The sequence below is a fragment of the Rana temporaria genome, chromosome 8 (assembly GCF_905171775.1).
Source record: "Rana temporaria chromosome 8, aRanTem1.1, whole genome shotgun sequence".
Lineage (NCBI taxonomy): Eukaryota > Metazoa > Chordata > Amphibia > Anura > Ranidae > Rana > Rana temporaria.
Genome location: NC_053496.1, coordinates 6,867,149 through 6,892,919, shown reverse-complemented (window position 1 = coordinate 6,892,919; position 25,771 = coordinate 6,867,149). Strand labels below are relative to the sequence as shown.

The 25,771-nt window shown below is 46.2% G+C and overlaps 1 protein-coding gene across 3 annotated transcripts in view; it reads left to right on the top strand.

The window, feature by feature from the left end:
* Positions 1–25,771, top strand: part of LOC120946648 (prominin-1-A-like) — a 137,733-nt gene that overhangs the window by 28,269 nt on the left and 83,693 nt on the right. Inside the window, exon 1 of one of the 3 annotated variants that reach the window (XM_040361248.1) lies at positions 4,120–4,201. The exons of the other annotated variants lie outside the window; for them this stretch is intronic. The gene's annotated coding sequence lies outside the window, so the exon portion shown is untranslated. Of the gene's footprint in view, positions 1–4,119; positions 4,202–25,771 lie in introns of those variants that run through there. 3 annotated transcript variants of the gene reach the window in all.

The window sequence follows — 25,771 nt, the reverse complement described above, 5'->3', positions numbered from 1 at the left end:
CTGGAAGTAAATAGTGTCCCTTCTTTGGTATCAGTGGGAGGAATAGTGTCCCATCATTGGTGTCAGTGGGAGGAATAGTGTCCCATCATTGGTGTCAGTGGGAGGAATAGTGTCCCATCATTGGTGTCAGTAGAAAGAATAGTGACCCATCATTGGTGTCAGTGGGAGGAATAGTGCCCCATCATTGGTGTCAGTGGGGGGAATAGTGTCCCATCATTGGTATCAGTGGGAGGAATAGTGACCCATCATTGGTGTCAGTGGAAGGAATAGTGTCCCATCATTGATGTCAGTGGGAGGAATAGTGTCCCATCATTGATGTCAGTGGGAGGAATAGTGTCCCATCATTGGTGTCAGTGGGAGGAATAGTGTCCCATCATTGGTGTCGGTAGAAAAAATAGTGACCCATCAATGGTGTCAGTAGAAAGAATAGTAACCCATCATTGATGTCGGTAGAAAAAATAGTGACCCATCATTGGTGTCGGTAGGAAGAATAGTGACCCATCATTGATGTCAGTAGAAAGAATAGTGTCCCATCATTGGTGTCAGTGGGAGGTATAGTGTCCCATCATTGGTGTCAGTGGGAGGAATAGTGTCCCATCATTGGTGTCAGTGGGAGGAATAGTGACCCATCATTGGTGTCAGTGGGAGGAATAGTGACCCATCATTGGTGTCAGTGGGAGGAATAGTGTCCCATCATTGGTGTCAGTGGGAGGAATAGTGTCCCATCATTGGTATCAGTGGGAGGAATAGTGTCCCATCATTGGTATCAGTGGGAGGAATAGTGTCCCATCATTGGTGTCAGTGGGAGGAATAGTGTCCCATCATTGGTGTCAGTGGGAGGAATAGTGTCCCATCATTGGTATCAGTGGGAGGAATAGTGTCCCATCATTGGTATCAGTGGGAGGAATAGTGTCCCATCATTGGTATCAGTGGGAGGAATAGTGCCCCATCATTGGTATCAGTGGGAGGAATAGTGCCCCATCATTGGTATCAGTGGGAGGAATAGTGACCCATCATTGGTGTCAGTAGGAAGAATAGTGACCCATCATTGGTGTTCGTGGGAAGAAAAGTGCTCCGTTGTCGGTGTCAATGGCAGAAACTATGGGAATAATGGTCCAAGGGCCGGATAAAAGCAAGCAAAGGGCCGAATCTGGCCCCCGGGCCACAGTTTGGAGACCACTGCACTAGATTGAAGGAACCTATTTTACAAAATAAAAAACAAAACTTTACAACCCCTTTAAGTTAAAATCAATATAATTTTTTTAGAAAATTACTTGGAACCCCAAACATTATATATATATATACAGTATTTAGCAGAGACCCTAGGGAATAAAATGGCAATTACTGCAATATTTTTTGTCACACTGTATTTGCTCAGCGGTCTTTCAAATGCATTTTTTTGGGGAAAGAATACACTTTAATGAATAAAAAAAACAAAAAAAAAACGAAACCGTAAAAATAGCCCAATTTTGTGTTTTAATGTGAAAGATGATGTTACGGCGCGAGAATCGTGGGAAAATCGGGATCTATCTTCTAAGAAAAAAAAAAATCGTGATTCTCATTTTAGCCAAAATCGTGCAGCTCTAATATATATATATATATAATGTTTGGGGGCTCTAAGTATATTTCTAGCAAAAAATACATACAGGTTTAAACTTGAAAACCAAAAGTACCTGAAAAAGCCGGGTTAGCAAGTGGATTTAACCACTTAAGGACCGCCTCCTGCACATATACGTCGGCAGAACGGCACGGCTGGGCACAAGCACGTACATGTACGTCCTCTTTAAGTGCCCAGCTGTGGGTCACGGGCGCGCGCTCGAGGCACGCACCCGCGACCCGGTCCGAAGCTCCGTGACCGCAGGACCCGCGGCCCCGATCGCCGCTGGAGTCCCGCGATCGGTCCCTGGAGCTGAAGAACGAGGAGAGCCGTGTGTAAACACACCTTTCCTGTTCTTCACTGTAGCGCCGTCATCGATCGTGTGATCCCTTTTATAGGGAAACACAATCAATGATGTCACACCTACAGCCACACCCCCCTACAGTTAGAAACACAAATGAGGTCACACTTAACCCCTTCAGCGCCCCCTTGTGGTTAACTCCCAAACTGCAATGGTCATTTTCACAGTAATCAGTGCATTTTTAATGCATTTTTTGCTGTGAAAATTACAATGGTCCCAAAAATGTGTCAAAATTGTCCTAAGTGTCCGCCATAATGTCGCGGTCACGAAAAAATCGCTGATCGCCGCCATTAGTAGTAAAAAAAAATAATAATAATAAAAATGCAATAAAACTATCCCCTATTTTGTAAACGCTATAAATTTTGCGCAAACCAACCGATAAACGCTTATTGCGATTTTTTTTTAACCAAAAATATGTAGAAGAATACGTATCGGCCTAAACTGAGGAAAAAATATGTTTTTTTTATATATTTTTGGGGGATATTTATTATAGCAAAAAGTCAAAAATATTGAATTTTTTTTCAAAATTGTCGCTCTATTTTTGTTTATAGCGCAAAAACTAAAAACCGCAGAGGTGATCAAATACCACCAAAAGAAAGCTCTATTTGTGGGGAAAAAAGGACGCAAATTTTGTTTGGGAGCCACGTCGCACGACCGCGCAATTGTCAGTTAAAGCCACGCAGTGCCGAATCGCAAAAACTGTCCGGGTCCTTTAGCTTCCTAAAGGTCCGGGTCTTAAGTGGTTAATGTCAGCTGCAGATCACTTTTGAAATGGCGGTAACACGTCGAAGTCTCATTTAAAACCTGAACATTCTATGTGACCGTTGCTGTGGATATATTGGAAGGCGGCGTGAATAAAACTAAATAAATAAGGTGGGGAATAATATTTACAGAGTGTTTTATTTCACTTCTTTGCTTCCTTGTAGAAATATTGTTGCCAAAGAGGAAATGCATTTTAAAATTTGTTATAAAATAAAAGTAGCCATTTCACTTTTGTGTAAATGATAAAGAATCACCCTGAAATGCCTTTTAAAACATTTAACGGTTTCTGGGTGTGGTTGTGTGTGTGTGTATGTGTGTGTGTGTATATATATATATAAATTATGGGGCTCGATGCACACGATCATGTGTCACGGAGCTGCAGACACGGGGGGATGCCTATGTAAACAAGGCATTTCCCTGTTCTGCCTAGTGACAGGACACCAATCTGCTGCTCCCTGTCATCGGGAGCAGTGATCAATGTCGTGTCACTTGTAGCCCAGCCCCCCCCCCCACAGTTAGAATCACTTCCTAGGACACACCTAACCCCTTCATCGCCCCGAGTGTTTAACCCCTTCCCTGTCAGTGTCCTTTTAATTTTTCCATTTTTATAGAACTGATTGCTGTATAAATGTGAATGGTCCCAAAATAGCATCAAAAGTGTCCGCCATAATTTCGCTTTTACGATAAAAATCGCAGATCGCCGCCATTACTAATAAAAAATAAAAATAAATAAATGCCATAAAAAAATCCATTATTTTGTAGATGCTATAACTTTTGCGCAAACCAATCAATATCAATCAATCAATATATATATATATATATATATATATATATATATATATATATATATATATATATATATATATATATATATATATATATATGTGTATATATATATATATATATATATATATATATATATCTGTCTGCTGGGGAACATGCTGCTGGGTGAAAAGGCTGACTGCTGACAGAACACTAAAAAGGTATAACTGTTGCCAGTTTGTTTTGAGGAAACTATTGGGAGGCTTTCTATGACGTGACGGCTTTCTGTGGATCTTGGCTCGTCACTAATCGGGAGTTCCGACTTCTTTCTGACCTTCCTGACTTATACACAGTGTCAGTTACCCAGAACACGCTGAAGCCAGAAACAGACAATTTTCTGAAGGAAGTCGGCACTGACAGCCCCCATATATCTGTCAGTAGAGGTTTCCTTTAATAAAAATCACTTTCTGTATACTTCAGTGTAGCTTTGTTGTGTTTAGAGAGTCCGTTTACTGGAAGAAGGAGTAACAGGTTAGTGTGAATTCCTTTGTTCCTCACTTCCTGGTAGATCGTTATCCTTTACATTCAGTTAGTTTCTATTGAAGAAAATCATTCTGTGGCAGCGCAGTGCGGGGGAACCAGAGGAGATTCTATAGACGGAACCGCGTGCCCCATCCTACACGCTGCTTTCTGCAACAATATCATATGACAAATAGAAGGTATGTCACATGATTGTTTCAACACCAGAATTTTTATTTTAACCACTTGCCTACCAGGAGCTTTTACCCTCTTCCTGCCCAGGCCAATTTTCAGCTTTCAGCGCTGTCACACTTTGAATGATAAATTATGCGGTCATGTAATACTGTACACAAATGTAATTGTTATTTTTCTTTTGATGGTATTTAATCACTGCCGGTTTTTTTTTTTTTAGTTTTAGCTAAATAAAGACTCAAAAATTTGAAAAAAAAAAAAACCTTTTCATAGTTTTGTTATAACATTTTGCAAACCAGTTCATTTTTCTCCTTCACTGATGGGCACTGATAAGGCTGCACTGATAGGCATTGATGAGGGGGCACTGATAGGCTTCACTGGTGTGCACTAATAGGCTGCCCTGATGGGCACTAATAAGCTGCACTGGTGGGCACTGATAGGCTGCCCTGATGGGCATTGAGATGACACTGATGAAGAGGCACTGATGGGCATTGATGAGGTGGCACTGATGGGCATTGAGGTGGCACTGGTGGGCACAGATGAAGGGGCACTGAGGTGGCACTGATAGGCAGCACTGATGAGGTGGCACTGATGTATAAAGACTTGCCACATCCCTAGGATGTAAGGATTAGAGGGAGGGTTAGTGTTGGGAATACAGGGAGAGTTAGTGTAAGGATTAGAGGGAGGGTTAGTGTTGGGAATACAGGGAGAGTTAGTGTTAGGATTAGAGGGGGGGTTAGTGTTGGGTCACAGGGAAGGATCACAGGAACTGTTAGCAAGAGAATTACAGCAACTGTTGGTGTTACGATTACAGGGATGGTTAGTTTTAGAAATAAATGGAGGGTAAGTTAAAGGATTACAGGGATGGTAGGGGGCAGGGTGGGTTACAGGGGCTGTTAATGTAAAAAATCAAAATGTCTGTTAGTGTTAGGATTACAATGAGTGTGAGGGGTACAGGGATGGTTGACGCTAAGGTTAGTGTTACTAGGATTACAGGAAAGTGTAGTGTTGGGGTAAAGGGAAGTTTAGTGCGAGGGTTGCAAGGAGGGCTGATGTTGAGGCAAGTGTTGGGATTACAGGAAAGGTTTAGTGTTAGGATTAAGGAAGGTGTAGTGTTGGGGTAATGGGAAGTTGAGTGTTGGGGTAATGGGAGGTTTAGCGTTGGGGATTGGCAGCAGCGGTGGGCACCAAGGAGGGGGAAAGTTTAGCGTTGGGGTAAAGGGGGGTTTAGCGTTGGGGTAAAGGTAGGTTTAGCGTTGGGGAGTGGCAGCAGCGGTGGGCACCAAGGAGGGGGAAAGTTTAGCGTTGGGGTAAAGGGGGGTTTAGCGTTGGGGTAAAGGTAGGTTTAGCGTTGGGGAGTGGCAGCAGCGGTGGGCACCAAGGAGGGGGAAAGTTTAGCGTTGGGGTAAAGGGGGGTTTAGCGTTGGGGTAAAGGGAGGTTTAGCGTTGGGGTAAAGGGAGGTTTAGCGTTGGGGTAAAGGGGAGTTTAGCGTTGGGGTAAAGGGGGGTTTAGCGTTGGGGTAAAGGGAGGTTTAGCGTTGGGGATTGGCAGCAGCGGTGGGCACCAAGGAGGGGGAAAGTTTAGCGTTGGGGTAAAGGGGGGTTTAGCGTTGGGGTAAAGGGGGGTTTAGCGTTGGGGTAAAGGGAGGTTTAGCGTTGGGGATTGGCAGCAGCGGTGGGCACCAAGGAGGGGGAAAGTTTAGCTTTGGGGTAAAGGGGGGTTTAGCGTTGGGGTAAAGGGAAGTTTAGCGTGAGGATTACAGGGAGGGCTGATGTTAAGTCAAGTGTTTGGATTACAGAAAAGGTTAGTGTTAGGATTAGGAGAAGTTTAGTGTTGGGTGACAGTGAATGTGAATAGACCTTGGGGATAAGGCATTTTTATCAGCACCGGGAGCTCTTGCTCAAAAAACGTCCAGCCTAAATCTCGCTATACTTGGCAGAAAATACGTCCTAGGGGGTATAAAACAGTGAGCCACGTACTATAGGTACACCCACCGATTTCAGAAAATAAGAAAAGAGAACAGAGGGAAGTGCGGTACCCATCCAGCCAATGAGAAGTCTGCCCCGTATAAAGTGGATTTCGGCGGGTTGCTGCGGGCGCTGCACTTTGTACTTGGCGCTCTGCCCTTTGCATTATTCTGTGTATTACTAATCCTGGCAATCTCGGTGCTCCGTGGTGCATAAAACATACACCCTTCCTGCAAACACATTAGGTTTGCTTCGGTATCGATGTTTTCCAGCTCCTTCTACAATTATTGGATGTCGGGTTTGATAAAAGATTTTTTTTTCTCTTCACAAGCCAAAAAGTGATTTTGTTTTTCTCCGGTTTTGTTGATCATATCTCTTATCTTTCCTTGTGATGCAAGTTTCACTTCAACCAAGATTAATTTTTGTTAGACAAATACTTTGCAGCATTAAAACCTCCATAAACCTTCGGGGCTCCTTGTCTGGAGGCGGTGGGCGGAATTTGGCGCGTTTCCATCCCGCTCGCTAATACAACATACTGGGAGCTGCCAGCTGGCAGGACTTGGAACGTTTAACTTTTTTATATTTTTATTTATCTTCTTTTATTTATTTTTTTGTTTTTCAATTCACAGTATTATTATTATTGGCCCAGATTCAGGTAGGGGCGCGCACTGATACGGCGGCGCAGCGTATCGTTTTTACGCTACGCCTCCGTAAATTACTGGAGCTACGCTGCATTCACGAAGCATTTGCTCCGTAATTTGCGGCTGCGTTTCGTAAAAGGGGCCGGCGTAAGCGCGCGTAATTTAAATGATCCCGTAGGGGGCGTGGATCATTTAAATTAGGCGCGTTCCCGACGTGCATTGCGGTAAATGATGTTGCAAGGACGTCATTGGCTTCGACGTGAACGTAAATGGCGTCCAGCGCCATTCACAAACGAGTTACGGAAACGACGCAAATTTTGAAAATCGCGACGCGGGAACGACGTCCATACTTACCATTGGCTGTGCCTCCTAATAGCAGGAGCAGCCTTACGGCGAAAACGACGTACGCAAACAACGTAAAAAAACGAGCGCCGGCCGTGCGTACGTTTGTGAATCAGCGTAAGTATGCGCAATTTGCATACTCTACGCTGACAACTACGGGTGCGCCACCTAGCGGCCAGCGTCAGAATGCACCCTAAGATACGACGGCATAAGAGACTTATGCCAGTTGTATCTTAGGCTACATTCGGCGTATCTAGCTTTCTGAATACAGAAAGTATATACGCCGGCGCTACTTAACAATTACGCTGCGTATCTATGGATACGCAGGCGTAATTGCTTTCTGAATCTACCCCATTGTTGTTATTATTATATCACTTTAAAGTGTATCTAATAAACCCAAATGCAAAAAGTAAATTTATTGTCCCCCCCCCCCCCTTTTATTTTCACCTGGTGGAAAATGTGTTTGTTTTGTTTGATTTTTTTGGGTCATTCATTATGATTGAAATTCATAAATTTGTAAATTCGAAAATAAAAAAATGCGAACATTTCGTAAATTTGAAACTTCGTAAATTTGAAACTTCGTAAATTTGAAACTTCGTAAATTTGAAACTTCGTAAATTCGAAACTTCGTAAATTCGAAACTTCGTAAATTCGAAACTTCGTAAATTCGAAACTTCGTAAATTCGAAACTTCGTAAATTCGAAACTTCGTAAATTTGGAATTTCGTAAATTTGAAAATCCGAAATCCAGAAATTCAAACTCGTAACTAACTAATAATGACTAACTCTTAAATTTATAGGTATTGGAATTTTCATTTGAAATTTGGCTGTTTTTTATCGGAAGTTACGATATATCCGAAATAATGAATTTTTTGCATTTAAACAAATGGAACCATAATGAATAATAATAAAACATTTTTATTAGTATTATTTATTATTATTATTAATTCGTTACATTCCATTTATTTAGATGCGACATTCGTTATTTTGGACAATTCGTGTTGGTTATGTTCACCAACAGCCAAATTTCGTTTTACATTTTTGGAAGGAAATTCCAATACCTATATATGAAGGACTCTCTTCTGCCGGCTAGTTGGGGCCCATTTGTTGGTGCACAATAGAAATGTAGTCACTTTGCGAGGAAGTGGAATTACCCCAAGGAATGGTAAACTAGAGTTTAATAGATGAGGGTGATGTAGAGAGTCACTTTAAAGTGATTTGTAAAGTCTTGTTAAAAAAAAAAAAATGACAAACCTGTTATACTTACCTGCTCTGTTGCAGTTGGTTTTTGTGTGCAAAAGTATAACAAGATCCACCTCTTCTCGGGTCCCTCTTTGTTGCTCCTGGCCCTTCCCTCCTATCGAGTGCCCCCTCAGCAAGCAGCTTGCTATGGGGGCACCCGAGCTGAGTCACAGGTCCGTGTATCCATTCAGACACGGGGCCCCTATCCGGCTCAACCCCCTCTCTCCCCTGATTGGCTAACTGACTTTGATTGACTGCTGCTGTACCTCAGCCGTTCAGCCATCCAGAACTCTCCTCCTTCTTTGCCAAGACACTTGTGGACATCGCTGGAGAGAGATGGACCTCAGGTAAAAAAATAGGGGGTGCTGGGGGTGCTAGGGGGTGCTTATTTATCTTAATGCATAGAATGCGCAGCAGGGCGAAGCGAAGATCTTCCTGTTGGGGGGGGGGGGACCCACTTTGTTCACCGTGGATGTGGCTGGAAAGATGGTGGTGACCCGACCATCCGCCCGCAGTCACCACATACCTGCCTTCTTAGGATGCTCCACTTTCTGGCAACTCTCCTGCTCATCCCGATCCAACTTGGGCCTACGCGGATCCACTAAGTTCTCTCCTCCACGTGCGGACTCCCGCAGAGTTCCTCTCTTTCCTCCCCTCCTGTTGCTGGGGCTTTCCCTTTTTTAAATGCTCACATCCCTTTGCAACTTCTCTTGGGCTGTGTAGTTCAGTCTCAGCTAATCTGGATGAAAAATTCTGTTTACGGCCTACAAATCCCAGCACTCCTGTATTGGGTCTTGTGATAAACTAAGTTGCAGGACACTGCCACCTTGTGGTCAAATAAAGTTCTGTATACAGTAACAATGCACACTGTTACATAATCCAAATACATTTTTCTCTCTCTCTCTCTCTCTCTCTCTCTCTCTCTCTCTCTCTCTCTCTCTATATATATATATATATATATATATATATATATATATATATATATATATATACTGTATATCTCTGAGCTGTTCATGGATTTATAGGTTGTCTGAGTCTTGTGATCCAGGCACCCCTGCCACATTTGTCTCTGCCTGATCCTAGATCTTCTTAAAGACTACAGTGAAGAATACAGCCTGGTCAAGAGCTTGAAAAGGCTTCTGATTGGATAGTGAAGGAGCAGCAGCCCACAGTGTTAGAATGACAGCAATACCCAAAGCAAAAAAAGCCCTGACTTGACTTGGTTTCAGAGCTCTACGCCCCCCCCCCCCTTCATGCAGCTTTGTCTGTGTGTGTGGAGGTGGGGGGGGGGGGGTGTCAGCATGCTATGCCAAGATGTAGTCCAGTGCTTATTTTTTATTTATTTCTTATCAATACGTAATTGGATTACATGCTGCTTTTGACATCTGGGAATTTCGCTTTAATCCGTGTGTTTTGTTTCCTGCAGTTTGTCTTATCTGGATATGGCAGCCTGGGCTCGGGTTCCCTGTATAGCAGAGAGCCTCCCCACCTATTAACACTCCCCTGACCCCTGCGCACCCCCCTCTATATCAGAGAGCCCCCCCACCTATTAACACTCCCCTGACCCCTGCGCACCCCCCTCCGCTGGAGCCAGCAGTCTTCCTGGCTGAGTATTCTGCAAACTGAGATAACTGGACTGAGCTCTATACCAGCCACTCCAATAATTGCATGATTTTTTGATATGATTATGATAATTACTATCGTTATAGGATCTCTAGAGTGAGTCCTTTTTGTATATTGCTTTCTTTTTTTGCAATATATTAATAAAGCAGAAACAAACATGACAACCGGGAGAGGTTCTAGGGCAGGAGTGACAGGAGTCGTGGCTCGATGGGCAAGTTTTAAAAAGACGTAGATTAAGACTCGTCCTACCTTCCATCATCACTCTTCCCTAACACATAGTCCTACCTCCATCATCACTCTTCCCTAACATAGTCCTACCTCCATCATCACTCTTCCCTAACACATAGTCCTACCTTCCAGAATCGCTCTCTCCAGACCCATAGTTGTATCATCTAGCATCCTTCTCCATCTACACATAGTCCTATCTTCCAGTCTCTCTCCATCTACACATAGTCCTATTTTCCAGCCTTCTTCTCTATCTACACATAGTCCTATCTTCCAGTCTCTCTCCATCTACACATAGTCCTATCTTCCAGCCTCCTTTTCCATCTACACATAGTCCTATCTTCCAGCCTCCTTTTCCATCTACACATAGTCCTATCTTCCAGTCCCTCTCCATCTACATATAGTCATATCTTCCAGTCTCTCTCCATCTACACATAGTCCTATCTTCCGGCCTCCTTCTCCATCTACACATAGTCCTATCTTCCGGCCTCCTTCTCCATCTACACATAGTCCTATCTTCCAGTCTCTCTCCATCTACACATAGTCCTATCTTCCAGTCTCTCTCTATCTACACATAGTCCTATATTCCAGTCTCTCTCCATCTACACATAGTCCTATCTTCCATTCCCTCTCCATCTACACATAGTCCTATCTTCCAGTCCCTCTCCATCTACACATAGTCCTATCTTCCAGCCTCCTTCTCCATCTACACATAGTCCTATCTTCTAGTCTCTCTCCATCTACACATAGTCCTTTCTTCCAGCCTCCTTCTCCATCTACACATAGTCCTATCTTCCAGTCTCTCTCTCCATCTGCACATAGTCCTATTTTCCAGTCCCTCTCTCCATCTACACATAGTCCTATCTTCCAGTCCCTCTCCATCTACACATAGTCCTATGATCCATCTCTCTCTCCATTTACACATAGTCCTATCTTCCATCTCTCTCTCCATCTAAATATAGTCCTATCTTCCATCTCTCTCCATCTACACATAGTCCTATCTTCCATCTCTCTCTCCATCTACACATAGTCCTATCTTCCAGTCCCTCTCCATCTACACATAGTCCTATCTTCCAGCCTCCTTCTCCATCTACACATAGTCCTATCTTCCGGCCTCCTTCTCCATCTACACATAGTCCTATCTTCCAGGCTCTCTCCATCTACACATAGTCCTATCTTCCAGTCCCTCTCCATCTACACATAGTCCTATCTTCCAGCCTCCTTCTCCATCTACACATAGTCCTATCTTCCAGCCTCCTTCTCCATCTACACATAGTCATATCTTCTAGTCTCTCTCCGTCTACACATAGTCCTATCTTCCATCTCTCTCTCCATCTACACATAGTCCTATGATCCATCTCTCTCTCCATCTACACATAGTCCTATCTTCTAGTATCTCTCCGTCTACACATAGTCCTATCTTCCATCTCTCTCTCCATCTACACATAGTCCTATCTTCTAGTCTCTCTCTCCATCTACACATAGTCCTATCTTCCATCTCTCTCCATCTACACATAGTCCTAACTTCCAGTCTCTCTCCATCTACACATAGTCCTATCTTCTAGTCTCTCTCCATCTACACATAGTCCTATCTTACATCTCTCTCTCCATCTACACATAGTCCTATCTTCTAGTCTCTCTCTCCATCTACACATAGTCCTATCTTCCATCTCTCTCCATCTACACATAGTCCTAACTTCCAGTCTCTCTCCATCTACACATAGTCCTATCTTCTAGTCTCTCTCCATCTACACATAGTCCTATCTTACATCTCTCTCTCCATCTACACATAGTCCTATATTCTAGTCTCTCTCTCCATCTACACATAGTCCTATCTTCCATCTCTCTCTCCATCTACACATAGTCCTATCTTCTAGTCTCTCTCCATCTACACATAGTCCTATCTTCTAGTCCCTCTCCATCTACACATAGTCCTATCTTCTAGTCTCTCTCCATCTACACATAGTCCTATCTTCCATCTCTCTCTCCATCTACACATAGTCCTATCTTCCTGTTCTATTTCCCCCTCTATACATAGTCCTATCTTCCATCTCCCTCTCCATCTACACATAGTCCTATCTTCCATCTTTCTCTCCATCTACACATATTCCTATCTTCCATTCTCTCTCCATCTACACATAGTCCTATCTTCGTGTTCTATTTCCCCCTCTATACATAGTCCTATCTTCCAGTCCCTCTCCATCTACACATAGTCCTATCTTCGTGTTCTATTTCCCCCTCTATACATAGTCTTGTCTTCGTCACAGAGGTGTCAGGGTGGAGGGAGCAGAATTCTTGTGAGAATCTCCAGACTTTGTTTTTTTTTTCTACTGTCAACCAGTTTCCTTTCCTCTCCTCCACATTTCTGGTCTGAACAGCTCTAGACAGACACAGGTTGGTACTACGACCTTCCACCACCCTCCTCCTCCTCCACGTGGTGTGCATATATTCTGAGAAAGATAACATGCCCTTCAAAGATAAGGGCGCCTTTTTTATTTTCCTAACTAACATTCCTCAAAAATTTTCCACACAATCAATCAAACAAGAATGATGATAATATTGCTAAACTCAGTAAAACACAGTGGGGTGGATTCAGGTAGGGGCGCTCACTACTACGGAGGCGCAGCGTACCGTTTTTACGCTACGCCTCCGTAAATTACTTGCGCTATGCTTCATTCATGAAGCAGTAGCTCCGTAATTTGCGTGTGCGCTCCGTAAAACTGCCCGGTGTAAGCGCGTAATTTAAATGATCCCGTAGGGGGCGTGGATCATTTAAATTGGGCGCGTTCCCACGCCGAACGTAGTGCGCATGATCTGTCGGGAAACTTTCCCGACGTGCATTGCGGTAAATGACGTCGCAAGGACGTCATTTGCTTCAACGTGAACCTAAATGGCGTCCAGCGCCATTCACGATTCACTTACGCAAACGACGTAATTTTTAAAAATCGCGACGCGGGAACGACGGGTATACGTAGCATTGGCTGCCCCTGCTAATAGCATGGGCAGCCTTACGTAGAAACCGAACGCAAACGACGTAAAATGCGAACGCAGGGCGCGCGTACGGTTGTGAATCGGCGTGAGTATGCAATTTGCATACTCTACGCTGACCATTACGGGAACGCCACCTAGCGGCCATCGTAAGAATGCAGCCTGCGATACGACGGCATAAGAGCCTTATGCCAGCCATATTTTAGGCTGCAGTCGGCGTATCGAGCTTTCTGAATACAGAAAAGTCGATACGCCGGCGCAACTAAGCAGTTGCGCTGCGTAACTATGGATACGCAGACGCAATTGCTTACTGAATCTACCCCAGTGAGTATGATTTTGTATTGGCTATCCAATCTTATTTTTTGGGGGGGTGGTGTTATGTGTATAGAATATATACTTTTATTTTATCCGCTGACCCACATACAGTATATATGAACCTGCTTATAGGATTTTTACAAAGCATGCTGGGATTTGTTATGAACAATAGGAAGGTCAAAGCTTTGAATATTGTCAGACATTTTTTGATAAGACCTCCACATTTTACCAGCTGTCTCTTTCATATTTCGGCTATTGTGTAACATTTATTTGCAGACTAGCCACTAGAGGGAGCTCTCATTTGCTCAGTTCAATTACTCTTTCTGTAAACTGTTGAGATATCAGCCACACAGGGAATGTATTGTTTGCAATGAGTCAGGTGACACTAATGTATTCTCTAAAGCTGACCATAGACAGATCGAACCCTGCTGCTTCAGTTAGAGAGCGAGGGGGTGAGAGAGAGTGGGGGGGGGGGGGGGGGGGGTTGTTTGAAATAGAGAGAGAGGGGGAGTTAGCGAGATGGGTGGTTTGAGTGAGAGGGGGGGTGTTGAGAGAGAGAGAGAAATGGGGGTGAGAGAGAGGGGGGGTGAGTGAGAGAGACAGAGAGGGGGTGTGAAAGAGAGAGACAGGGCGGGTGTGAGAGAGACACAGAGAGGGGGGTGTGAGAGAGACACAGAGAGGGGGTGTGTGAGAGAGACACAGAGAGGGGGTGTGTGAGAGAGACACAGAGAGGGGGTGTGTGAGAGAGACACAGAGAGGGGGGGTGTGAGAGAGACACAGAGAGGGGGTGTGTGAGAGAGAGACAGAGAGGGGGTGTGTGAGAGAGAGACAGAGGGGGGTGTGAGAGAGACACAGAGAGGGGGTGTGTGAGAGAGAGACAGAGAGGGGGTGTGTGAGAGAGAGACAGAGAGGGGGTGTGTGAGAGAGAGAGACAGAGAGGGGGTGTGTGAGAGAGAGACAGAGAGGGGGGGTGTGAGAGAGACACAGAGAGGGGGGGTGTGAGAGAGACACAGAGAGGGGGGGTGTGAGAGAGACACAGAGAGGGGGGGTGTGAGAGAGACACAGAGAGGGGGGGTGTAAGAGAGACACAGAGAAGGGGGGTGTGAGAGAGACACAGAGAGGGGGTGTGAGAGAGACAGAGAGAGAGGGGGGTGTGCGAGAGACAGAGAGAGAGGGGGGTGTGCGAGAGACAGAGAGGGGGGCGGGTGTGAGAGAGAGAGAGAAATGGGGGTGAGAGAGAGAAATGGGGGTGAGAGAGAGGGGGGGGGGTGAAAGAGAGAGACAGGGCGGGTGTGAGAGAGACACAGAGAGGGGGGTGTGAGAGAGACACAGAGAGGGGGTGTGTGAGAGAGACACAGAGAGGGGGTGTGTGAGAGAGACACAGAGAGGGGGGGTGTGAGAGAGACACAGAGAGGGGGTGTGTGAGAGAGAGACAGAGAGGGGGGGTGTGAGAGAGACACAGAGAGGGGGGGTGTGAGAGAGACACAGAGAAGGGGGGTGTGAGAGAGACACAGAGAGGGGGTGTGAGAGAGACACAGAGAGGGGGGTGTGCGAGAGACAGAGAGAGAGAGGGGGGTGTGCGAGAGACAGAGAGAGAGGGGGGTGTGCGAGAGACAGAGAGAGAGGGGGGTGTGCGAGAGACAGAGAGAGAGGGGGGTGTGCGAGAGACAGAGAGAGGGGCGGGTGTGAGAGAAACACAGAGAAGGGGGGGTGTGAGAGAGACACAGAGAGGAGGTGTGAGAGAGACACAGAGAGGGGGTGTGCGAGAGACAGAGAGGGGGGCGGGTGTGAGAGAGACAGAGAGAGGGGCGGGTGTGAGCGAAACAGAGAGAGAGAGGGGGGTGTGAGAGAGACAGAGAGAGGGAGGGGGTGTGAGAGAGACAGAGAGAGTGGGGGTGTGAGTGAGAGAGGGGTGTCAGAGAAAGGGGGAGTGAGAGACTGAGGCTGAGAGACTGAGGCTGAGAGGCTGAGGGACTGAAGCTGAGAGAGAGAACCCTAGCCGTCTGCATTCCCTCCTGTGCACCCCCTATTTTAGTCCCTGTCTGTGGGTAGGTGTGGAGAGGACTTGTCTACCAGATACAACAGATCTCCCAGCAGTCAGAAACAATAGACCCCTCTCTCAACAGTAGATCCCTCCCAGCAAACATAACCACCCCTCCCCAAGCATCAATAGATCCCCACCAGCAACAATAGACTGCCCAGCAGCCAGGATCATTAGACCATCTTGCACACTTCAGCACCCCTTGCCATTACATACTGGACATGCTGGAGGTGCATGGAAATGGGGATAATGTGATGTAAAAGGGGGAGGGCTGTGATGTAAAAAGATTGAGCTGTTAAAATAAATTGGGAAGCACTGAAAAGAGGGGGGGGGGGGGCTGTGATGCAAATGGGGATAATGTAATGTAAAAGGGGAGGGCTGTTATATAAATCGGAAAAGCACTGAAAAGGGGGGGGGGGGGGTGTTGTGATGCAAATGGTGATAATGGGATGTAAAAGGGGGAGGGCTGTGATGTAAAAAGATTAAGCTGTTATATAAATGGGGACGCAGTGAAAAGGGGGGCTGTGGTGCAAATTGGGATAATGTGATGTAAAAGAGGGGACTGTGATATAAAAGGGGGGAGGGATGTGATGTAAAAAGATTGAGCTATATTATATAAATGGGGAAGCAATTGGGGAGGGGCTGTGATGCAAATAGAGATAATGTGATGTAAAAGGGGGGGGGCGGTGATGTAAGAAGATTGAGCTGTTATATAAATGGGGACGCAATTGGGGGGGGCTGTGATGCAAAGAGATAATGTGATATAAAAGGGGGAGGGCTGTGATGTAAAAAGATTGAGCTGTTATATAAATGGGGAAGCAATTGGGGAGGGGCTGTGATGCAAATAGAGATAATGTGATATAAAAGGGGGAGGGCTTTGATGTAAAAAGATTGAGCTGTTATATAAATGGGGACGCAGTGAAAAGGGGGGCTGTGGTGCAAATTGGGATAATGTGATGTAAAAGAGGGGACTGTGATATAAAAGGGGGGTGGGCTGTGATGTAAAAAGATTGAGCTGTTATATAAATGGGGACGCAATTGGGGAGGGGCTGTGATGCAAATAGAGATAATGTGATGTAAAAGGGGGGGGGCTGTGATGTAAGAAGATTGAGCTGTTATATAAATGGGGAAGCAATTGGGGAGGGGCTGTGATGCAAATAGAGATAATGTGATGTAAAAGGGGGGGGGGGCTGTGATGTAAAAAGATTGAGCTGTTGTATAAATGGGGACGCAATGAAAAGGGGGGCTGTGGTGCAAATTGGGATAATGTGATGTAAAAGAGGGGACTGTGATATAAAAGGGGGGAGGGCTGTGATGTAAAAAGATTGCTCTGTGATGTAAATGGGGGGCTGAGTAATAGAACAAACATTAGATCCAGACCTTTACTGGAACAGAATTCGGTGCCCCTGTTTCTATAGCATTGTCAATAATGGGACGTCTGATTGGGAAAATTAGAGACCAATAAACAGAACTGTTGGAATACAAACACCTTGAATTTCCAGTACTGCCAGTAACGTGCATTCCCAGTAGAAGGGGAAACAAAATCTTTCCCCCTGCTGTGGTTTGTTGTTGGAATTGTTTGCATTGTTGCGCATTTACTTCCTTGTGAAAAGGACTTTTTTGTTATCTTTAATTTCTTTAGTTATTTTCTTTGTGATCTTTTAGAGTCGGTAAGAAGAATGTCGGGTTCACATTTCCATCAAGGCCCCGGCTGGTTCATTCTGTGCTCCGTCTACCGCTATTACTTTGATGTATTCTATGCTGTGTACTTTGTTACAGATAAGTGCACATATTCACCAGCGCACCCTGGATCATCAAAACTTTTACTGCAGAGAGACCACATCACAAAGGTACAAGTACAACGTTTTCGGAGCCACCCATGCGTCGAAAGGGGTCCTGTGCGGCTCCGAAACATTGCACTTGTACCTTTTTGTCATGTGATCTCTGCAATTTAAAGTTTTGGATAACATTTGTAAATCAAATAACCGCACTTTACTTCCAAGGTATGCAAAATACCATCTCTGAACGCACAACACATCCAACCTTGAAGCAGATGGGCTACAGCAGCAGAAGACCACACCGGGGGCCACCCCTGTTGGCTAAGAACAGGAAACTGAGGCTACAATTGGCCAACATTGGTCAATGGAAGATTGGAAAAATGTTGCCTGGTCTGGATTTTAGCTGGGACATTCAGATGGCGGGGCCAGAATTTGGCGCATGGATCCATCCTGCCTTGTATCAATGTGTCGCGTACCTGGTCAGAGACCAACGTGCTGAGAGGGCTTCCCTTGAGTGCAGGGCACCCCTGAAGGTGGCAACAGGGAGTGCTATGCCCAAAGAAGCAGGGGTTGTCAGCTGCGACAGGCTGAAGTGATAAGATGTCTGCTGGATGGCGGCTGGACGAGCAGGATGCACTGCTGAGCAGGAGTCCCTTAGATGTACCTGATGAGACTGGGCAAAAGGGAGAGCCAGGAGCAGCGTCAGGAGCCAGGTCAGTAGTCGGTCATTGAATATCAGCAAGGGGTAAGGCAGCAAGCAGGGTCAGGAGAAAGCCAGGGTCATACACTGGTAAACAGGCAGCAGCGGAGTTTAAAGAGCAAGCCAAGCTCATACACAGATCAGCAGGCAGAAGCGGGGTCAGGAGAAATCTGGGGTCATACACTGGTAAACAGGCAGCAGCGGAGTCCAAGGGGCAAGCCAAGCTCATACACAGATCAGCAGGCAGAAGCGGGGTCCAAGGGGCAAGCCAAGCTCATACACAGATCAGCAGGCAGAAGCGGGGTCAATAGAACAAGCCCAGGGTCAAAGGCAAGCCGGGTCGGTAACAGGAAATCCATTAACAACTCTGATGCCGTTGGGCATTAACATATGTGACAGTTCTTCTGCGAACCGACACAATGGTTCAGGCTGGTGGTTGGGGTGTAATGATGGGGGGATATTTTCTTGGCATAACGCCGGGGCGCCGTGGTGAAGACACCCTAAAGGTGGGTGCCGCACTCGAAGAAGACGACCCAGAACTAATGGCATTTTCCCCATAAATACCTGGGAAGAACACTCCAGCTCAACAGAATGAGCCCACAGCACAGCCAAGCTGAAACAGAGACCTAGGTTTGAACACGTATAGCTGGATTCAGTAAGAGCGCCGCATCTTTAAGACGGCGTAGCGTATCGTATTTACGCTACGCCGCCTTAAGTTAGAGAGGCAAGTACTGTATTCACAAAGCACTTGCCTCCTAACTTACGGCGGCATAGCGTAAATGGCGCCGGCTTAAGCGCGCCTAATTCAAATGAGGATGGTGGGGCGTGTTTTATGTTAATGTTTGGTGACCTGACGTGATTGACGTTTTTTACGAACGGCGCATGCGCCGTCCGTGTACATATCCCAGTGTGCATTGCTCCAAAGTACGCCGCAAGGACGTATTGGTTTCGACGTGGACGTAAATGACGTCCAGCCCCATTCACGGACGACTTACGCAAACGACGTACAAAATTTCAAATTTGAACGCGGGAACAACGGCCATACTTTAACATTGACTAGGCCAGCTAGGGGGCAGCTTTAACTTTACGTGGTGTATCTCTTACGGAAACGGCGTATCTTTACTGCGACGGGCGCACGTACGTTCGTGAATCGGCGTATCTAGGCATTTACATATTCTACCCCAAACTCAATGGAAGCGCCACCTAGCGGCCAGCCTAAATATTGCACCCTAAGATACGACGGCGCAGGCTGTCGTATCTTAGATAGGTTTAAGTGTATCTCAGTTTGAGAATACACTTAAACTTACGACGGCGCAGATTCAGAGTTACATCGGCGTATCTACTGATACGCCGGCGTAAATCTTTCTGAATCTAGCTAATTAACTAGATCAGAGTTTAACTAACACTCTAATCTCCCTCTAAATTTAAATAGCACCCGTACTTTGAAGTAACCAGGCGCTACACAAGGGGGACCTAATAAAGAGGCGGTGAGTGTACATCACTGCATGAAATCTTTTTTTGCGTTCCAAATCTTTCAGAAAAGCTTCACAGACCCATGCAAGCTAAACACAAATGAGTGTATACACTGACCGTTCTTCATGATCCAATTAAGCTGGCCGGGGGGCCCATGAACTGATAACAGTCTGAGGCCAAGGGTACAATTAACCCAGTTTTCTTAGCCGGCAATTTCGATGCAGCAAGAAAATCAAAAATAAAGGAACTCAACTGGAAAGACATTTTGAAAAACAAAACATAAAGCCTCTCCAGAAACAGTAAGCTAAAATGTCGAAATAATATTTGGGACTCCATATATATGTTGTCTGTTGGCCCGGAAGGGAGCTGAGGGAGGTTCAGTCATTGTTCAGACCCGCGCATCACATCTCAGCAAGAAAAACACATCAATGGGAAAGTCCCCAAAGATGAAAAAGACTAATAAAACACATCACCCTACATGAGATTTTCCTGTTCATTGTAGAATGAGCGGAGCAGGAAATGACAAATAAAAACTGCAATCGGGGTGAATGAGGTTGCTGGTCTCGGGTGAGAGGGGCACCGGAGTAACAGAGGAGAAGCAGACTCGGAGGAGAAGCAGACTCGTGCGTATACAGAGCAAAGTTTAAAGGAAATGAGAGACAATGGGGCTTATGTATGAAACAAGAGCAAAGACAAACAGAGGTCTTATATCAGGTAAACGGACACCTTTCAACTTTCATTCAGTCTGAAAATCAAACAAAGAATCAAATTGGTTTAATATGGGTATTGCGCCATCTTTGTTCTAAGCCAGCCATTTAGCAGCAGTTCCATGTTCAAAGGCTACTTGCCAAAGGTATCAGTTGCAAGTTCAAAGGCCATTTGGCAAAGGCAGCAGTTCCAAGTTCAAAGGCCACTTGGCAAAGGCAGCAGTTCCAATTTGAAGGCCGCTTGGCAAAGGCTGCAGTTCCAAGTTTGAAGGCCACTTGGCAAAGGTAGCAGTTGCAAGTTCAAAGGCCACTTGGCAAAGGCTGCAGTTGCAAGTTTGAAGGCCACTTGGCAAAGGCCGCAGTTCCATGTTCAGAGGCCACTTGGCAAAGGCTGCAGTTACAAGTTCAAAGGCCATTTGGCAAAGGCAGCAGTTCCAAGTTCAAAGGCCACTTGGCAAAGGTAGCAGTTGCAAGTTCGAAGGCCACTTGGCAAAGGCAGCGGTTGCAAGTTCAAAGGCCACTTGGCAAAGGCAGTGGTTCCAAGTTCAAAGGCCACTTGGCAAAGGCTGCGGTTCCAAATTCAAAGGCCATTTGGCAAAGGCAGCAGTTCCAAGTTTGAAGGCCACTTGGCAAAGGCTGCAGTTGCAAGTTTGAAGGCCACTTGGCAAAGGCTGCAGTTGCAAGTTTGAAGGCCACTTGGCAAAGGCTGCAGTTGCAAGTTTGAAGGCCACTTGGCAAAGGCTGCAGTTGCAAGTTTGAAGGCCACTTGGCAAAGGCTGCAGTTGCAAGTTTGAAGGCCACTTGGCAAAGGCTGCAGTTGCAAGTTTGAAGGCCACTTGGCAAAGGCTGCAGTTGCAAGTTTGAAGGCCACTTGGCAAAGGCTGCAGTTGCAAGTTTGAAGGCCACTTGGCAAAGGCTGCAGTTGCAAGTTTGAAGGCCACTTGGCAAAGGCTGCAGTTGCAAGTTTGAAGGCCACTTGGCAAAGGCTGCAGTTGCAAGTTTGAAGGCCACTTGGCAAAGGCTGCAGTTGCAAGTTTGAAGGCCACTTGGCAAAGGCTGCAGTTGCAAGTTTGAAGGCCACTTGGCAAAGGCTGCAGTTGCAAGTTTGAAGGCCACTTGGCAAAGGCTGCAGTTGCAAGTTTGAAGGCCACTTGGCAAAGGCTGCAGTTGCAAGTTTGAAGGCCACTTGGCAAAGGCTGCAGTTGCAAGTTTGAAGGCCACTTGGCAAAGGCTGCAGTTGCAAGTTTGAAGGCCACTTGGCAAAGGCTGCAGTTGCAAGTTTGAAGGCCACTTGGCAAAGGCTGCAGTTGCAAGTTTGAAGGCCACTTGGCAAAGGCTGCAGTTGCAAGTTTGAAGGCCACTTGGCAAAGGCTGCAGTTGCAAGTTTGAAGGCCACTTGGCAAAGGCTGCAGTTGCAAGTTCGAAGGCCACTTGGCAAAGGCCGCAGTTCCAAGTTCAAAGGCCCCTTGGCAAAGGCAGCGGTTAAAAATTCAAAGGCCACTTGGCAAAGGCAGCGGTTGCAAGTTTTTAAAGGCCACTTGGCAAAGGCAACAGTTCCAAATTCAAAGGCCACTTGGCAAAGGCAGCGGTTAAAAATTCAAAGGCCACTTGGCAACGACGGCAGCATGGCACCAATGATCTCTTTAGTTTTGTCCACCAATGCCAGTGGCCTTTCCCCCATTGACCCTGGTGAACTGGTTATTGTAAGGTTTTTATTAGACCTGGAAATGATTTTAGGAGGCGTATCTGACATGTAGACTAAATCCCACCACAGTCAGAAATCCAAGCCAGAGTTTTTATCTCCAGGAGTTGATTGTCTCATGGGAGATTTCTCTATCGTGATCAGAGGGTGCTAAAACTGCAGCAAAGACAAACAGAGAGGTCTTATATCAGGTAAATGGAAACCTTTCATCTTTCAGTTGGAAAATTAAACAAAGAATCAAATTGGTTAATATGGGTATTGCCCCATCTTTGTTCTAAGCCAACCATGGTTCCTTGGAACTCTAGGTTTCCTCCAGAGATTGCTAGAGGTTATTTGAGCTGTGAGTGTTGAACCTCTTATTTGATGGTTCCTGTGGCGCCCTACCCTTGAAGGAACTGCTGTAGATGTACACAAGTTTGTTCTCTAATCAGGTACATAGCTGTCGCCCATCCATTCTGGCTCAATAAACAGTCTAGGGGTGTCTTTTTTGTAAATTGATTGCTGGTAATACTTGGGAAGCGGATCTGGGAGTGAAGCGGGGTACTCCAAAATGAAACCTATTACTAATGGAGGACGCCTTTTATCTTGAGAGCAGCACAGGGACTCATGAAAGTGATATTAATCAGCTAGGACAGTCTATACGGACACAGCTTAGGGCCATGCACCAAAAATGTAGTGCAAATCTTTGAAGACTGAATTGGCCCACTTTCACAGCAGGAGACCATGAAAACTTTACTCACCGGGTGCCAAAGCATAAACCGTTCATGTCCATGGCCCCAAAGCAAAGGTCCAGCGTCCAGCCCAGGATCCCAGTAGCCCCTGGAGCTCATGGATCTATTCCCATGCAGGGGAAAGACTGTCTCCTCTGGTCTCCAGCCTATTTAACCACTTCAGCCCCGGACCATTTGGCTGCCGAATGATGGGCCATTTTTTGCGATTCGGCACTGCGTTGATTTTAACTGACAATTGCGCAGTCGTGCGACGTGGCTCTCAAACAAAATTGACGTCCTTTTTTTTCCCCACAAATAGAACTTTCTTTTGGTGGTATTTGATCACCTCTACGGTTTTTAATTTTTTGTGCTATAAACAAAAATAGAGCGACAATTTTGAAAAAAATAACTATTTTTTAACTTTTTTGCTATAATAAATCTCCCCAAAAATATATAAAAACAAATGTTGTCCTCACTTTAGGCCGATACGTATTCTTCTACATATTTTTGGTAAAAAAATATCGCAATAAGCGTATATTGATTGGTTTGCTCAAAAGTTATAGCGTTTACAATATAGGCGATAGTTTTATGGCATTTTTATTAATAATTTTTTTTTTTTTTTACTAGTAATGGCGGAGATCTGCTTTTTTTTATCGTGACTGCGACATTACGGCGGACACATCGGACACTTTTGACGCTATTTTGGGACCATTGTCATTTATACAGCGGTCAGTGCTATAAAAATGCACTGATTAAATGACACTGGCCGTGAAGGGGTTAAGTGTGTCCTAGGGAGTGATTCTAAATGCTAGGGGGAGTGGCTATGAGTGACACGTCACTGATCGCTGCTCCTGATGAGAAGGAGCAGACGATCAGTGTCCTGTCACTAGGCAAAACGGGGAGAGGCTGTGTTTACACTTGCCCGTACTGCAGCTCTGTGACACCGGCAGACATCGAGTCCGAGGGTAACGTGGTCACGGAGCTCGCGGCAGGGGCAGCGCGCGCTGCCGGCGGCAAATTCCAAGTGATGGAAATATGGTTGCAGCCACTGTTCGGCCAACAATCTTTCTTCTCCGTTTCTTGGATTTTTCATTCAAAGAATGTTGGGTGGGAAGCTGAGAATTTCAACCTGTTCATTAGACTGATTCTTGTTTCCAGGCCATTGTACACTTTTTAAAGTTTTTATTGTTTTAAATAGGAATTTGTGTAATGAGCTGTTAGTGTAGGTATTTTCCCTGTGCTGTTTGTTTGCATTGTAATTTTATTGTAAGGGTCACATGTTGTAGCTGCAGGTTGTAGTGTCGCGGCTGATCGATCTCCTATGTCCATGACTTGCTATCCTATTCACCAGAGGGTCGGGCAACTTCTTGTTCTTCTCTTCAGGCATGATATCATCTCTTCCAGCATGATGATCTCTCTGTTAATTGTTCTGTCTGTGTCAGATCTAATTACTGTGTAGCTCTCACCTTCAGAATACTAGACTGAGAGACCCAGGGATTGTGGGATGTGTGTGTGTGTGTGTGTATATGTGTATATGTGTATGTGTGTGTGTGTGTGTGTGTGTGTGTGTGTGTGTATATGTATATGTGTATATGTGTATGTGTGTGTGTGTGTGTGTGTGTGTGTGTGTGTGTATATATATATATATATAATGTGTATATGTAGCGGCCTGCTACTTTTTAGCCGGCGCTGCTTTAAATTTAGAGGGTAGTCTGAGAGTTGGTTGACTCAGACTGGTTGATTCTTACCAAATTTTGAGCCTCTGTTCCAGCCATGGCCGTACTGTGAGTGACAACTATTGTTGTCTGGGGGGCCGTTACCATCCCAGGCCAAAGGTGGCAGCAGCCAGGTCAAGGTGTTTTAGGTGTTCCTCTTCGGCAGCCAATCAGTGGGAGTTGATCGTCCCGCTGTGCATGCTGGGGAGGAGTACTTGAGGGACAGACGCCATTGGGTCGTCGATCCTGAGTCGTCCCACCACCCCCGTGAGTGGCCTTCCTGGCCGGGGGTGCGTGTTAAAGTGTTCCTGGCTCCGGGACCACGTTGGTCCGGGGTTTTGATCTACTAAGTAGGCCCGGTAGTCAGACTGGGTCTACGTTTGCAGAGTGGTCCTGTGCTGTCCGTCCTGGAGGGAGGAAGCCGCCCGATGAAGAGTCTATCTTGGAGAGCACCAAGCAAGAGGCTGGTATCTTAGGAGAGGCCTTGAACTTCATCGAAGGATGCACCATTACTGAAGGGCTGAATGATGGTCGCCTGTCACTTCTAAGTTCCTAAGAAGCCAATCGGGAGAGATCTGGGTGCTTAATCCTGTGTTGAGAGGATTTTGGACCGAATATACCTCCATTTGTGGGAAGGTCTGGGGCAGAGACTTTATCAAATTTCTGTGCTCCATCTTGGCTGCTAGGCTAGTGAGAGAGGCCTATCCGGGTGCGCAATACCTGCTCTGGCTAGAGTGGCGACGAAAGCTGCGTTGCTGGAAGCAGGAGTGTTTCCAGACAGAAGTTGTGCACCTGAACCTATTACCCTTCCACCTCTTCAACTACCGTATTTATCGGCGTATACCGAGCACTATTTTGCCCTGAAAATCAGGGCAAAATCGCGGGTGCGCGGTATACGCCGATACCCGCTTTCCCGCCACGAGTTTGAATACTGCGCCGGCATATACCGAGCGCAGTACACTCGTGCATCGTCGGGCAGTCTCGGCACTTCTCGCGCTGACGTCCTGAGCGAGCCTGCCCGACGATACACGAGTGTACTGCGCTATTCAAACTCGGCACGGGAAACGAGCGGGGAGGACGCCGCGGAAGGACGCCGGACCCGACGAAGAGGACACCCGAAGCCGCAGACGGACCCCGGACCCGACGAAGAGGACCCCCGGAAGCCGCAGAAGGTCCCGTACCCGACGAAGAGGACACCCGAAGCCGCAGACGGACCCCGGACCCGACGAAGAGGACCCCCGGAAGCCGCAGAAGGTCCCGTACCCGACGAAGAGGACACCCGAAGCCGCAGACAGACGCCGGACCCGACGAGGCCGCCGATGGACGCCGCGCAAGACACCAAAACTGTAAGTACAAAAAAATACTTTTTTCCCACAGGATTCGGGGCAACATTAGGGGTGCGCGGTATA